This window comes from Mastigoproctus giganteus, chromosome 10 (assembly GCF_048544385.1).
Source record: "Mastigoproctus giganteus isolate SK-2022 chromosome 10, ASM4854438v1, whole genome shotgun sequence".
Taxonomy (NCBI): Eukaryota; Metazoa; Arthropoda; class Arachnida; order Uropygi; family Thelyphonidae; genus Mastigoproctus; species Mastigoproctus giganteus.
Genome location: NC_143584.1, coordinates 35,466,474 through 35,481,776, shown reverse-complemented (window position 1 = coordinate 35,481,776; position 15,303 = coordinate 35,466,474). Strand labels below are relative to the sequence as shown.

Below are 15,303 nucleotides of genomic sequence, written 5' to 3'. Positions count from 1 at the left end.
TAGAGTGCATTCTTAAAAATTATGACATAAATCAAAACATTTGATTATAAATTATTAATTGGTAGTGTAAACAGGATGATGTTCATTCATAATTTATTGAAGATTTATCTTTGTTATTTGTCCCTTTTAGTGAAAATAATAGGAAGTTATGAGTGGTGAAATGCCACAAGCTCTAAGGATCATATGGCCCATCGGTGAGATTTCCTTACAGGCTATTCTGCTCTGAGCTGTACCACTGTCTCTGCCAGTGGTTAGCTAACTTATCTTGCAGTGTCAGCAGTGAGCCTTGCTCTTGGCAAGGCTCACTGCTGACACTGCAGTGCACCTTGCTCTTGGCATCTCTCTCTCTCTCTCTCTCTCTCTCTCTCTCTCTCTCTCTCTCTCTCTCTCTCTCTCTCTCTCTCTCTCTCTCTCTCTCTCTCTCTCTCTCTCTCACACACACACACACACACACACCCCTGGTGTAATTGCAAATTTGTTTTGCAGCACACATTATCTAGATTGTCTAACTTAATTCAATGATGGCAACCAATTTGTGGAAAACATGGTAGCAGGTGACCGACCAAATTTCTTTTTAATTTCCGGAAAAAGTTTGGAATTTTTTTGAACTCTGCTTTTACAGAATTTCAACTTTTCACTATTTTATCATTTCTTAATGGATTCCAATATTTATATATGATTTGATTTTTTTATTAAAAAAGTTTGAAAAGTTCTGTGTTTTATCTTTTATTTTCAAAAAACAAAGAAAATTAATTCACTTGAAAATACAAAAAAAAGAAAAAGAAGATAGGTTTTAGAAATGAAATATAAACCATCACTCTATAAGTTTTTTCTGTTCTTCACTTTAAAAGATATTTAAGTATGTGAAATTTCAAATATATGCATATATTTCTGATTATTACATATATAAATATTATTTAAAAAAAAAAAAAAAAAAACCATTTTACACTATTAGTTACTTCCATTTTCAGATTTAGTTCAAATTTGGCATGTGACAATCATGAAATTTGAAAATTACCTTTCCCACCTTCAAAGTAGTTTATCTCATGTGAATATCATATTTTGTTTTCTCATATGCCAAAGCAATAATAAATCTTTCAATTGCAGCTCCTATAAGACTATAGATATTTATAAAACTAATAAGAAAGCAAGTTACCTTGATTTTTTTTATAGGTTAAGGTTACTTGCTTTCCCACTATATGTAATATAAAATTTCGTGTGTAGCTAGCTAATCACAAAGTATCAGGCAGCTTGAGTGAATATTGCATTCTTTGTTATATGAAAATAATGATAAATCTTTCTAAAACAACTTATTAACACTGTAAAGATTATTGAACTAGTGGGAGAAGAATCACAAGTCCCCTTGAACTAACAAACAAAGACCTAATTTAAAATGTCATAACAGCATAGGTGTCTGTCTGGTCCAATGCCACTCTACAAGCAGAAAAGCAAATAATTGCAGACATGGTGACAGGTCACATGACAGGTTCTTGCAATTTTTAGTGGTTCTAAAACCATGAAAATTGTTTCAAAAATATTGAAGTAAAAAGCTTGCCTATATTTAAGAAGCTAGAAAATATTTCAGATTTCTAATTATTAATTAAGGGATACTTTTGAGGGTATGGTGACCTGCCACCTGTGTTAACTGGATGTTCACATGCATTATTCAGAATGAGTTTGTTTATGTGCAAGTTTTTCTTTGCACTATAATCCTTAATGAATGTGGATAAATATGAAATTATCCATTGTAATTAGGTTGCTGTTTCCCAGATTTTATCTTTAATTCACACTCTTAAACAGTTTATTCATGTTGTTCATAACCTGATCTCTTCCTTCAGTAATTTCAGCAGTGCTTGATGATTCCACACTATGATGAATTCTTTAATTTTGTCAGTATTTGTATGAATCATCATCACAGTGCTGTTAATCTTTTTAACCAGTTGTTTTAACCTTTCTAATTTGTTGCCAAAGCACTTGCCTTCTGTGATGTTTTTGCCACTGTACACATAACCATACTTTCTGGTTGTTTTCTACACATAATTGTAAGGTTTAGAGTAATGCAAATGTAGTTTGTTTATTTTTAATACAAGCTGCAGTCAAATGAACAAAACAGAAGTGCAGACACTGAACTTTTTGTAGTAAAAAAAGTGTAGTGTCTGAACTACTATTTGGAAAATGAAGAAGCTTACTGGCTACTTGGATGAATCTCCTTTGAAGTAGTTCCTTTGACACTGTATATGCACCTTGCAGTGCTTCTAAAATTCTGGAACAGTTCCTGGTAGGCTTCCTTTAGAATTGCTAATAGTTCTGTGTTGTGTTTTAAATAATTTCCTCATTTGTTGCAAATCTGTGATTTAAGAAATTCTCAGATGTGTTGAATGTGCAGGGGCATTGTTGCAATGCAAGTGCCAATTCCCTGAAACTGACTTTTTGGTCCATTTTCTACAAACAGCATTATGCAATTACCTTAGCGCTGTTTTATTGCATTCCTGGTTTTCTGCTTGATCATGCAGGACAAAACTCATAATGAACAATGCTTAGTCAGAATAAGCATGATCCTCACATTTGATTGAGATTGCCTTACTGTTTTGAGCCTTGGAGAAAATACTCTTCCATTGAGGGGACTGAGCATTTGTTTCCTGGTTATAGTCATATATCCAAGATTCATCACCAGTAATGATGAAAGAAACAAAGTTTTGGTCAGCAGCAGCAGCACATTGACAGAGGTCTTGGCATTTGAGAACTCACCACTTGGCTCAAATGCATGTTGCATTCCCAAATTTTGAGTTAAAATTGATTGATGTGTTGTGCCCCATAAGAAATACCAGCTTCACTGTCAACTTTGCAGGTAGTCAAGTTGCTAATGAAGCATCGATTACTCCTGATCACATTACAAACACAGGTGATTGAACCATTGGTTTATTGAAGTTGAAGGGCGGCCAAAGTGAGGATAATCTTTCAACTCTGAAACTGTTTTTAACATTTCTTTTGCACTTTTTCCTAATTTGAAACAAAATTGGATGAAAGTTGCTGCTCTGTGAAATCACTCATTTTAAAATGTGAAAAAACATAATATATCGTCTATTCAACATGTGCTAATTCATACTGACTGCGGTCAAATGAATGGATCATGTATTCTCTGTCAAGATGAGTGACTGAACCTGTTACTACAAGTCATAAATTTCAGTGATGCTACAGTTTCAAAATGCAAAGTCAGTTCTTGAACTTTTTTTATCATGCCTCATATCACAGTGTGTAAGAAACTGACAGAGAATTGTTGCAGAATTATTCCATGTGGCTCTGCAGAAACAGCAAAATCAGCTTGCTGTTTAACTGAGTAGATAACATAATTCTGATACGTCCTTCAGTTTTCATAATGCAGTTATAATGGAAAAATTGTGACTCATAGAAAACTGTTATAAAATATTCATGTTGCATTAGTATGCCATAAATAAAAACATAGAGGAGTACCTATATTTCACAATAATAGTTTCATAAATAATGTGTAATCGTTATAATCTTTCACATCTGATGTCAATTTCATCTGAATGAGGGGTATCATTAATGACTAGGACAGTGAGTGGGGGATGATTAACCACAGTGTCCACAGTTGCAGTCTGATGGAGAACTTCGTAATATCTGAAAGCCAGCTAAAGAATGACTTTCATATTAGTTTGTTGTATTTGATATCTTAACTCATACCACCCAATGTATATGCTATTGGCAAAGTGAATCCAGGCATTGTATAGAATGGCTGGCAAAGTATAACTAAACATTTTAAAATGCACTGCTTGCTTGATGTTTGTGGAGCAATCAGGTACGGGACATGATATAGCCATGGGGGATATCTTTGTGTGTGTGTGATGTAAGGAGTGTAAGGAAACCAGGCAACAACTCAGCGTTGTTATGGGCCGATATGAGAGCTTGAAGGACAGGGTGGATGCCCTCGAAGGATCTAAATTGAGGGGCCTATCAAGCTCTCAGCTGCTTGCATCAACACCAGAGTTTGCACTTAGTCATCACACAACACAGCAGCAACCCCCAAGGCAGAATGCGCTGGCCCCACAGGAACTAGTAGTTGATGGTGACTATTGTCAGGGAAACGGGGAACATGGTATATAAAAAGGATAGGTGGAACAGGACCAGGGTATGTCTGCTAGGGGCAAATGTTGATGACGTTGTAGAGCGGATATCATCTTTTAAGGGCACAAAAGGTGATATAGTTGTACATGTTGGCACTAATGATATTAAGAGTAGGGGACCGGCGGAATTACTTAACAAGTACAGGTCACTGCTGAAAAAAAGCTGTGAATTAGGGTTGAATTTGAAAGTGTCTGCAATTCTGCCCAGACACGATAGGAGAGAGTATATGATGAGAGCCTTGTCGATCAATTCGGCAAGATTGTGCAAGGCTCGAGGGGTAGAATTTTTTTCAGCCTGGTCTGTACTTGTTAACAGGAGAGACTGTTTTTACAGGGATGGGATACACTTAAATAGAAAGGGTGCAAGAATATTTGCTGATGCTATCGAGGCAGTGTTAGGTGGGTCGGAAAACTGCTAGCTTGGGGAGGATACAAGGACTAATATATTAATAGTAGCCACTGGCAGAGGTGAAAGTGATTCTTGCACTGCTTCTATTGGAATGAGCAGCAGCCTGGAAAACAAGATGCAGGGTATTTCAGAGACTGCTGGGAGTCATTGCGGTACAAGTAAACACATGGGTTGTTTAGGGTAGCTAAGAATAGGAACAGGTGCATGTATACTTGTGTGTACACCAATGCTAGGAGTTTGGTAAATAAATTTGATGAATTTGAGGTATTGCTCAAAACATCAAAGGCAGATATTGTTGGGATATCAGAGACGTGGTGTCACACAGATATAAGGAATGCAGAACTGGAATTTGGGGCGTACAATGTATACAGAAAGGATAGACAGGATAGAAGGGAGGAGGGGTTATGCTATTAGTTAAGAAACACATAAAATCCAAGGAAGTGAAGCCAGTCGACATCGCTGGACAGTGCAGTGTTGAGTCAGTTTGGTGTGACATAAGCATTGGAAGATCAAAATTGAGAGTAGGAGTGTGCTATAGGCCTAATGACTCTGATGAGTATAATAAGAAACTGTACAGGGAAGTAGAGTGGGCCAGTAAATCAGAGTCTTATAATGGGGGATTTTAATTTCCCAGATATTGACTGGAATTTGTGGGTTGGTCACTCACACACTAGCAAGGCTTTTGTGGATTATTCGATGATTGTTTTCTACATAAGCATGTTTGGCAGGCAACTAGAGGGAGTAATACTCTTGATCTGATTATCAGTAGTGATTCTTCATGCATTAAGAATCTGCAGATAAAGGAACCACTAGGTGGCAGTGATCACAGTGTGCTGAAGCGGGATTTACTCAAAGAGGTAACTACCATCAGGGGTAAAGTGAAGGTTTTGCTTTTGTAAAGGCGACTACGATGGTCTGAGACAGTATTTAAATTCTATACAGTGGAACTAACTGATTATGTTACCAACAGCAAATTCAAAATGGGAAGCACTCAAAGAACTTATCTTGGAAGCTACTAGGCTTTACGTACTAACTAAGAAATATTGTTCCAGGTTTAGGGCTAAATGGATGTCAGATGAACTAATGAGACATGTGGCAGAGAAGAAAAATGAATGGGATACATATAAATTAATGGGTGACATGGAAGCCTATGATAGTTATAAGCTGATCTGTAACCAAGTCACAAAGAAGATTAGGCAGGCAAAGGCAGATTATGAGAAATCCTTGGCAAAGGATGCAAATCAAAACAGAAAACAGTTCTTTACCTATGTAAACTCTAGAAGGAAAGGGATGAATCAGATTGGTCCACTGGATATTGATGGTTCAACAGTTGAGGATCCTGCTCAGGTGGCTATCAAACTAAATGAGTATTTTGCATCTACATTCACACATGAGGAGTTATTCAGGAAGGGGAATGCCAGAGGTGAAGTAAACTCTGGCAGTGAGCTAGATGATTTTGTAATAACTGAGAGGAAAGTGGAGGAGAAATTGTTGAGGATAAACATAAAAAAGGCACCCGGGGTGGATGGGGATCTATCCAGTTATATTAAAGGAGGTAGCAAAGGAAGTAAGCAAACCCTTAGCCATAATTATGAGAGCTTCTTTGAACTCAGGTGAGGTACCCATAGACTGGAGATGTGCAAATGTGGCCCCAATTCACAAAGGCGGAGGATCAAAAGGCTGACACAAGTAATTATAGACCTGTGAGTTTAACTTCTGTTCCAGGAAAAATTAATGGAGGCACTGGTTAAAGAAGCACTGCAGGATCATCTAGACAAGACTTCAGTTATAGCTCGGACACAGCATGGTTTTGTTAAAGGAAAGTCTTGCCTGACCAATTTGATTGGATACTATGATGCAGTCACAAAAGAACTGGATGCAGGGAATAACTTTGATATTATATATTTGGATCTTAGAAAGGTTTTTGATGTTGCACATGGAAGACTGCTGCACAAATTGGAGCAGTGTGGCATTGGAGGCAAATTGCTGCTATGGATAAAGGGATGGTTGAGAGGGAGAAGACAGATAGTGGTAATCAATGGACACTGCTCATCATGGAGTAATGTTACTAGTGGAGTCCCTCAGGGTTCAGTGTTGGGTCCATTGTTGTTTTCTGTATTTATAAATGATATTGATGATGGTATATAAAGCTTAATGTCCAAGTTTGCAGATGATACAAAGGTTGGCAGGGTTGTTAAGGACACTACTGATGCTATGCTGCTGCAACAGGATCTGGAAAGGATGAGCAGACGTGCTGAGAGGTGACAAATGAAGTTTAACAGTGACAAATGTAAAGTACTACATATAGTAAACAGTGACCCCAGAGCAACATATCAACTCTGTGGTACTACGCTGACAGTGGTAGAGAATGAAAAGGACCTGGGGGTTTTTGTGCAGGCACATATGAAGTTTTCTGAGCAGTGCAGACGGGTGGCAAGAGTAGCTCATGGTGTCTTGTCAATGATATACAGGAATTTTTCTAGCAGGGATAAGGAGGTGGTTATTCACTTGTATAAGGCAATGGTCAGGCCACACCTTGAGTATTGTATACAGGTCTGGAGGCCTCATTTCAAGAAGGATGTAGAGCTGCTGGAATGAGTACAGAGAAGGGCAACAAGATTAGTGAATAGAACAAAGGATTGCTCTTACGAAGAAAGGCTTTAGTTTTGCGAATTACAGTGTCTGGAGACTAGGCATTGGCGAGGTGTGTAAAGCCTTCAATGGTTTGAGCATGCTCAATGCCGATGGGATTCTTCCTCTTGCTCAGAATAATCACCTGAGAGGGCATAAATTCAAATTGAGGAAACACAGATGTAGGATAGATGTGCGGAAATTTGCCTTTAGACAGCAGGTGTTGGTTGGTGGAACAGACTTTCTTCCCTTGTTGTGGAAGTTGATAGCCTAAATAAATTTAAGGCTCAGCTGGACAGGTATTTTGAACGGAGGTGTGAAATGGGAGTGGTTTTTTTTTTTTTTTCCTTTGGCTGATGCTGTGTAAGCTTGCTTTCTTGCATCATATGCCTCTGCTAATGCTTTTTTTGCCCCCCATAGATGTGTATCCTGGAAAAGTATAATTTCCCTATGATACTGTTATGTGAGTCACAGTTCATGACTTTTATACAGAGTAATAAGGGAGAAATACTGCTTTCTCCACCATATTTTGCTGTAAATGAATTGGAAGGGATGCAAAATGACAGCCTAAATGAATCAGTTATAACAGTATACAGTGGATCCCTGCTTTACGATATTAATCCATTCCAGGGACACCAACATATTGTGAAAATATCGTAACGTTAACTCAATAACATATTGTTTTTTTTGTAATTTTTTCCACTATATAATTGTACTATATATTGAAAATTTCACTATATAACTAAGCTATTTATCTCTCTAAAAGGTGATTTTTATAACGGAATCGTATTAGTTTTATATTGAGAGAAAGACAATTGTAGAATTGATGTACAGAAATTCGCCTTTAGTCAGCGGGTGGTTGATAGTTGGAACAAACTTCCATCTGTTGTAGTTGAGGTCAGCAACTTAAATAAGTTCGAGGCAGAACTAGACAAACATTTGGCGTGAATGGATGGGTGAATTGGGAAGGTTTTTTTTTTTTTTTTGGCTGATGCTATATTAGCTTTCTTTCTTGCATTATATGCTCTACTAATGCTAATATAAAATACTGAATACCATATATTGTGGTGCTTCTTATACACCGGAATAAACATTAAAACGTGATACAAATTTTAAAATAAAAAATGGTGCCACATTTTTGCTTATTTCCCCTCCCCCGAAAATGTTGTGTAAAATGATAATTGATAATTATGGATCAGAGACAATCGTAAAGTGAAATAAGTGGGTGCTGTTAACTGGTCAGTAGAATCAGCCACTTTATTGAATCAAATTTCAAAAAATCAATTCAAATCATTCAAATGCACTTCTTTCATTGTTATCATATGTTCAGTTATAAGAATGAATTTTGAATGCCTTTGTGATATTTTTCTAAAGCACATTTCTGGAGGTCGCAATCATAAAACAAAAACAATTTTCAGTTTATTGGGCTTTTTTGTTTGTACGATCTGTTATAAACGGGTAGTAAACTCGATCTTATTGCATTTATGGTAATACCGATAGCTGGAATTCTATGGGTTTTTATGTTATTATGGTGAAATGTGTTTCCCCCTTCCATGAAATCTTCAATCATATAAAAAACCATAAATAAATTTTCAGAATCCTCTCTTCATTCCTAATTTTTAAGCTTTGTAAACGTTACTCCGTATCTCACTTGTATGTATTGTGTTAGTTGTGATTTGTGCATGCTGTGGTCTTTGTTGTTAATTGCTTATCTTTTTTTACTGTTTTAAATTTTACAGCCCAAAAAAAAATGTTAGTGAACAGAAATATTAATTAGTTAGTATGTACATATTATAGTAATACTAATTAAGCTATGTACGTAAGCGTAAATTTATTTTTATTTTGCCAACCTATGGAAAGTATTCTTCTGGTTTTCACATGTCATTTAATTTTGTTAATTGATAAGGCAATAAAGTGTAAATTTGTGCTTTATATCTTTACTTTTTTAGCCTGTGGATAATATTCCTCCATTTTCACTTATTAGAATTGCCACTTAATAGAATTAAAATTCAATTCTCAAACAGGATCACAATGACCAGCACTTACTACATATCATATAGTGAACAGTATTTGATTATGAAGAGTCCATTGTAAAGCAGGGACCCACTGTATATATTTGTTTCAACAGTGAGATAATCTCCCTATGATTTTATACAAGGGCATAGGGGAATAATACTACTCTCTTCACCTGATCTTGCTGTAATGAATCGGAAGGGATGCACGATGACAGCCTAAATTAGTTATAATGGATATAGATAGTATCCACAAACCTCCTTTACAAAACTAAAACGTTATTATGTGAATAATGTTTGTGATACAGATCTGAAACCATACCTGCATGGTAGAAGATATCTTAAAGTTTTAATTAGAAGTACATGATATGGACACCTTTAGTTACTCTTCAAATTTTTTGCCTATAATCCAACTCCCCCCCATATTCAGCACAGCATATCCCTGTCAATGGTGGCCAATTGCTTCATAAATGCTTAGTTTAAATTCTATAATGGTTCCCTGGCATAGGTGGAACATACACCTGGTCTTTTACAAATCCCCAGAGAGTAAAATCTAGAGAAATCAGTTTGAAAGCTTATGTGGGCCACAAAATCAGTCCTCTTCCATTCCACTTCCAGGAAATACTATATTAGATATGCAGAACTTCTTTGTGGTAACATGGTGGAGCTCTGTCTTGTTGGAAAATCAAGTTGCCATCATTGTAATCCTGAGGTTACAGCACAAAGAAATTCTGTAAAATGGCCAGATACACAATGCCTGTTATGATACGTTCTTCTTCAAAGAAGAAAAGTCTGTACATTTTGCAAAAACTCATTGTGCAACAGGCCAAATCCATCTATGATTACAGTGTTGCAATTTGTGCTGCTATCAAGTGCAACCTGCACATTTTCCAGTTGGTGAATAACCAACTGGAACTCTATCACCTGGAAGTGGTTTAAGGTTTGTATCATGTATCCTATTCGCACAATAGCATTTTAGGTTTGTATCATGTATCCTATTCACACAATAGCATTTTAGTTTTGTATCATGTATCCTATTCATACAATAGCGTTTTAGTTTTGTATAATGTATCCTACTCACACAATAACATTTTAGTTTTGTAAAGGTTTATGGACACTGTACAGGTAGGCTTTGATTTATGCCAGGGTTACATTCCACCTCCTCAGGGTCATTAGCTGAAGCAGCATAAATTGATGAAGAATTATAATGTATTTAAATGAGATAGGTTTTTTCACTACGAAAGTAGCAAGTAGGTATATTATTTACAACCTTCAAGGCTTAAATAGTATGCTTTGAAGGGCGCAATAAAGCCCTGATCCGTTGGCTGCAACAGTGAGGTGGTGTTGGGTGGCAAATTAATGACCTTCACATTCAGAACATCTTTAGTGATATCTTCAAGGTTGGCAGATGTCCTGGAGCATTGTCGAGAACTCAAACACTATTTTTGGGCAAGTTGTTTGCTGCACAAAATTGGGCCACCTCTGGCCATACCATTCACTAAAAAAGAGTCTGGGTCATCCACATCTTCTTATTAGAGCATCAGAAAACAGGAAGTCGAGTCTTCACAATGCCGTTCATAACACATGGATTCTCCAAATGGTACACCAACATTGGCTTTAACTTAAAAGTGCCTAATGCATTACCACCCAGAAGTAATTCTGGGGTAATGCATTAGGCACTTTAACCCCATCTTTTTCAGCCTTGAAACCAGGGGCAGACCTCTCTTCACAGGTTATGTACATCCTATCAGGCATCTTCCAGTTCAGCCCATTTCATCAACATTAAAGACCATGTCTTGGGGGGTGTAGCAGCCTTCATCCATTAAATTTTGTAATATGGGAGAATATTCCTCAATACCCACAGTCTTGGCACTATCCGCCTCACCAGTAAATTTTACAATGTGAATTCTGGTCTGGTTTTTGAACTGGGAAAACCAGTTCCCGCTAGCCAAAAATGACTCGGTCTCTCCCGATTCCACTGAACAAGCTCCTAGCCTTGTCCATAACCGCTGCCTGTGTTATAGGAATGTTATTTTGGTTCATATCGTCTATCCACAGCACTAATAACTTTTCCATTATATCACTCTTTGAATAAGTTGTTCTAGAAACGCTTACATTAAATAGTAGTAGTAGTATTTCTCCCCTCTGCCTTTGTATAAAAATCAAACTGCAATTCACTTACATAACCAATATAAGAGGGTGACAAAAAAAGTGTTTCTTACTGATTCATCTAGTTCATGTTTCATATCTCATCTGATGCATTTACAGTAAGGTACAATGGGTGGAATAGTATTTCCTTCCCTAAGCCTTTGTATGGAAGTTGGGAATTGTGATTCATTACATAATATATGGTGCTGAAAGAAAAATTTATTTCATATTTTGGCTGGACATTGTATAGAATACCTAGGAAATTTATGAAAAAAGTTTATTTCATACTTGGTCTGTAATATATATACTTCACTCTAAGTGGGACTCTTGAGTAGAATTCATTTTCACTTTTGGAACTACTATAATTCTTATGGTTCTAGTTGTTCACCATTCACTTGTCTCAGTTACTAGTGGTACTTCTTGCTTGGGAGATGAATTGTATGCTTTCATGCATGCCTATTTTGTAGTGGCATTTGATTTGCCTCAAATATCACCTATTACCCAAATCACTTATTGCAGTCATTTTGCAATAAATGGCCTTGTTCTTTGTGAAACAGAATATAAGGCTGTAAGTTTATTCACTTTTAAGAACCTTGCATTTAATTAAATAAATGAAAGTTGGAGTTTCTCAGGGAAGTGTAAATTTAGCCATCTTATTTTTAGTTTACAGTAGATTTTTATTTCTTATGTTATGATATTATTTTATTAAAACATCTTTCATGCACCTGTATGCATGAAAGATGTTTTATTTTATGTGAAAACATCTATGGTGGCACTAGAGTAAAACCATTTAAATTTTTGAACTGTTTAATTGAAACTTACTTACACTATTTAGAGGGTTGGTGTTGATCAAAATCTTGAGAAGCAGATTTTATTAAAGTCTGCATTTTATTCTTGCATAATATTCTGCTTTTATTTTTGCCTAATATTACTACTCTCTGCTTACTCTGCCAAATCAACATTAGTGACTGAGTTAGCATCATTTAGGAAGTGACATCATTTCCATATCTTACTCTACCAAATCAATGTTAGTGGCTGAGTTAGCATCATTAGCACCATTTAGGAAGTGACGTCATTTAAAATCTAACAGTTTCCTAATAGGAAGTGATGTCAATTGCATCATTTCCATAAAAAATTTTGTTACCAATCAGTTTTACTCTAGTGCCACCATAGGTGTTTTCACATCAAAAATGTCATTGTTTTATTAGCAAAAAAAAATAATTAAAATGTTAGTTTTATTACTAAAAATGTTAATTATAAAATGATATTTTTTGTTGGCATTAATCCCTGCTGCATAATGGCAGCTTTCCAGACCCCGTCCAAACTCATATTCCTATTCACTGTCCTAACAGTTTTTCTCCATCTTTTTTACTTAAAACTAAAACTACACTGTTGCCATTAAATTTGGGATATTCTGTAATTTATTAGCATTAGTATATGATGCAATAAAGCAAGCTTATACAGCATCAGCCAAAAAAGACCTTTCCATTTCACCTATCCATTTGCTCCAAATGTTTGTCTAGTTCTGCCTTGAATTTATTTAAGCTGTCAACTTCTACAACAACAGATGGAAGTTTGTTCAGCAATCAACCACACGCTGGCTAAAGGCAAACTTTTGCACATTTATTCTACAACTGTCTTTCCTCAATTTGATTATTAATCAGTCCAGTGATGTAATGAAGCTAACTTATTTTATTTTGTAATGAAAACTCCAAACACAAAAGTCATTACATGGTTTGAAGACTGAAAATATAGACGTCATCTCCTGCATGATAATGTTAACATTCAAGTTTAATATTAACAGATATTTGTTAACATTAGACATGAATTTCTGTGTATTGTAACTTTCTGAAATTCACATTTGAAAGTTTGTTCCAGAAAACAGAAGTTAAAGACATAAATGAGAAAGAGGAAAAGTTGGTTATGTGAGTTGGAGTTGGACAGTGAATGGATGCTGACTGGTTGTGGTATGTGTTCAGATTGGTTTGGAAGAGAGTGGGGAGAATTGTAGATGCCAATTCAGAAGAATAGTGTCCATGGAAGTATCTTTAGGAAAGGCAAACAGCAAAAGGAATAGAAATGGGAAGATGCCCATTTCTATTCCATAATTAAGAAGTGGGCAGTGGAATTTAAATGAGGGAGAGCCTGAAAGATGACCCAAGCTTTGGAAGATCTACAGTGTCCATTGCTCCAAAAGTTGTTGACAGTGTGCAACAGTGATCAACGAGTGACAGTTCAGTACATTGCCTGCATCTTGGCCATCTTATCTGAATGTGGGTACCACATAATAACAGAGGTTCTCTCTATGATAAGGTATCAGCACGATGGGTCCCGAAGGTATTGACAGCAGATCAAAAACACATAAGTGTTGTCAAGTCAAATGAACACTTGCATAATTTTCAAGCAGATCCAGCAAATTTCCTTGCAAGGTTTGTGACCATGGATGAGATGTAAGTCCACAACATTTGGCCAGAGGCAAAGGAGCAGTCCAAACAGTGGAAACACATCTCTTCCCCTCCAAAGAAAGTCAAATCAATTCCTTCTGCTGGCAAGGTGATGGCATTAGTTGTTTTTTTTTGAGATGCTGGCGGAATGTTACTAGCAGATTTCCTTCAGAAAGGCCATACAATTACTCAAGCATATTATGCAGACATTGAGGCATTTGCCTGAAAACAAAACATCAAAGATAAACACTTAAAAAACTCATCAAAGGAGTGTTGTTCCGCTAGGACAATGCACCTGCTCACAAGTGTGTCATCACCATGGCTGCATTTCATAAGTGCAGCTTTGAAATCATAGACCATCCCCCGCATTCATCAGACTTTCACCTATTTCCAAATTCGAAAAAATACTTAGCTGGCATCCATTTTCCTACTGACAGTGACATCATTGCTGCAATGGATGCATTCCTGGAGACCCAAAAGAAAACTTTCTGTGCATCTAGAATCAACACATCACAGTATTGGTGGCAAAAGTGTATTGACTCCAAAGGGGATTTTGTTGAAAAGTAACGTTACCATACTCTTCAAATGAACCCTTCATACTCAGGCCACAAACTTTTTCAAACACCCTTTGTATGCACTTTTGGTCCTTGGGAAAATTTCAGTTCCAGTTACAATTTCACAGCCCTCAATCACTCTCCACCTGCAATGATCAGCATAAATGAAAGTGTGTTTGTTACATCAACAAGAAACATGCAGATTGCTACCAAATTTTCAACATATTATTCTGTTGGCCCTTTGATTGGTTCTAAGTTCTTAAATATTCTTTTAGCAGCATTGTGCGCAGGTATATCAAACAACAGAAATTGGCAAAATGACTTCGACCTATGTGCAGTATAATCTGCCTTTAATTTCCTAAAGAATTATAGATTATTCTCAAAGAATAATGAGAATAATCTGTAATTCTTTAAGAAATTAAAGGCAGGTTACACTCCATGCTGTTTGAAGCGTTCATTATTTCGCCAATTACCATGGTTCTAAGTTCAATTCTAATTTCATAGCATTCCTTTCCAAGTCTCTGCCATCTCCTTCCTACTGAAACATTACTATAAATTTGGAACAGGTGTTCTGATCCAGTTGAAAATTTCAATGCTTACTCAAGAATATTTTAGGAATCTTTATAACAAATTTTAATATTGATAGGTTGACTTATTTTGTTATAAATCACGAATTATGACTATTTGCTAACATGCCTGCAATATAACACACTGAAAACATTAACTAAGTTGTGTACATGAAGCTTACAGACCTGAATGCAGTATTCCAAGGGAGGTCTCACCATTGTTTAACAAAGAGGAATAATAATATCCTTCTCCCTGCTAGCAAAGTGACTGTTGATCCTGATAGTACACCCGGAGCCTTCCTAGCTACCTGCTTGCACTGTAAGGAAAACATCATATCTGCTTGTATCAGAACCCCTAAATCTTTCTCACTTATAACCACCTTTAATTCTCTGTCCC

The 15,303-nt window shown here is 36.4% G+C and overlaps 1 protein-coding gene across 1 annotated transcript in view; it reads left to right on the top strand.

Moving 5' to 3' along the window:
* LOC150078970 (uncharacterized) overlaps nt 1-15,303 on the top strand; it is a 141,359-nt gene that overhangs the window by 10,137 nt on the left and 115,919 nt on the right. The window lies entirely within an intron of this gene.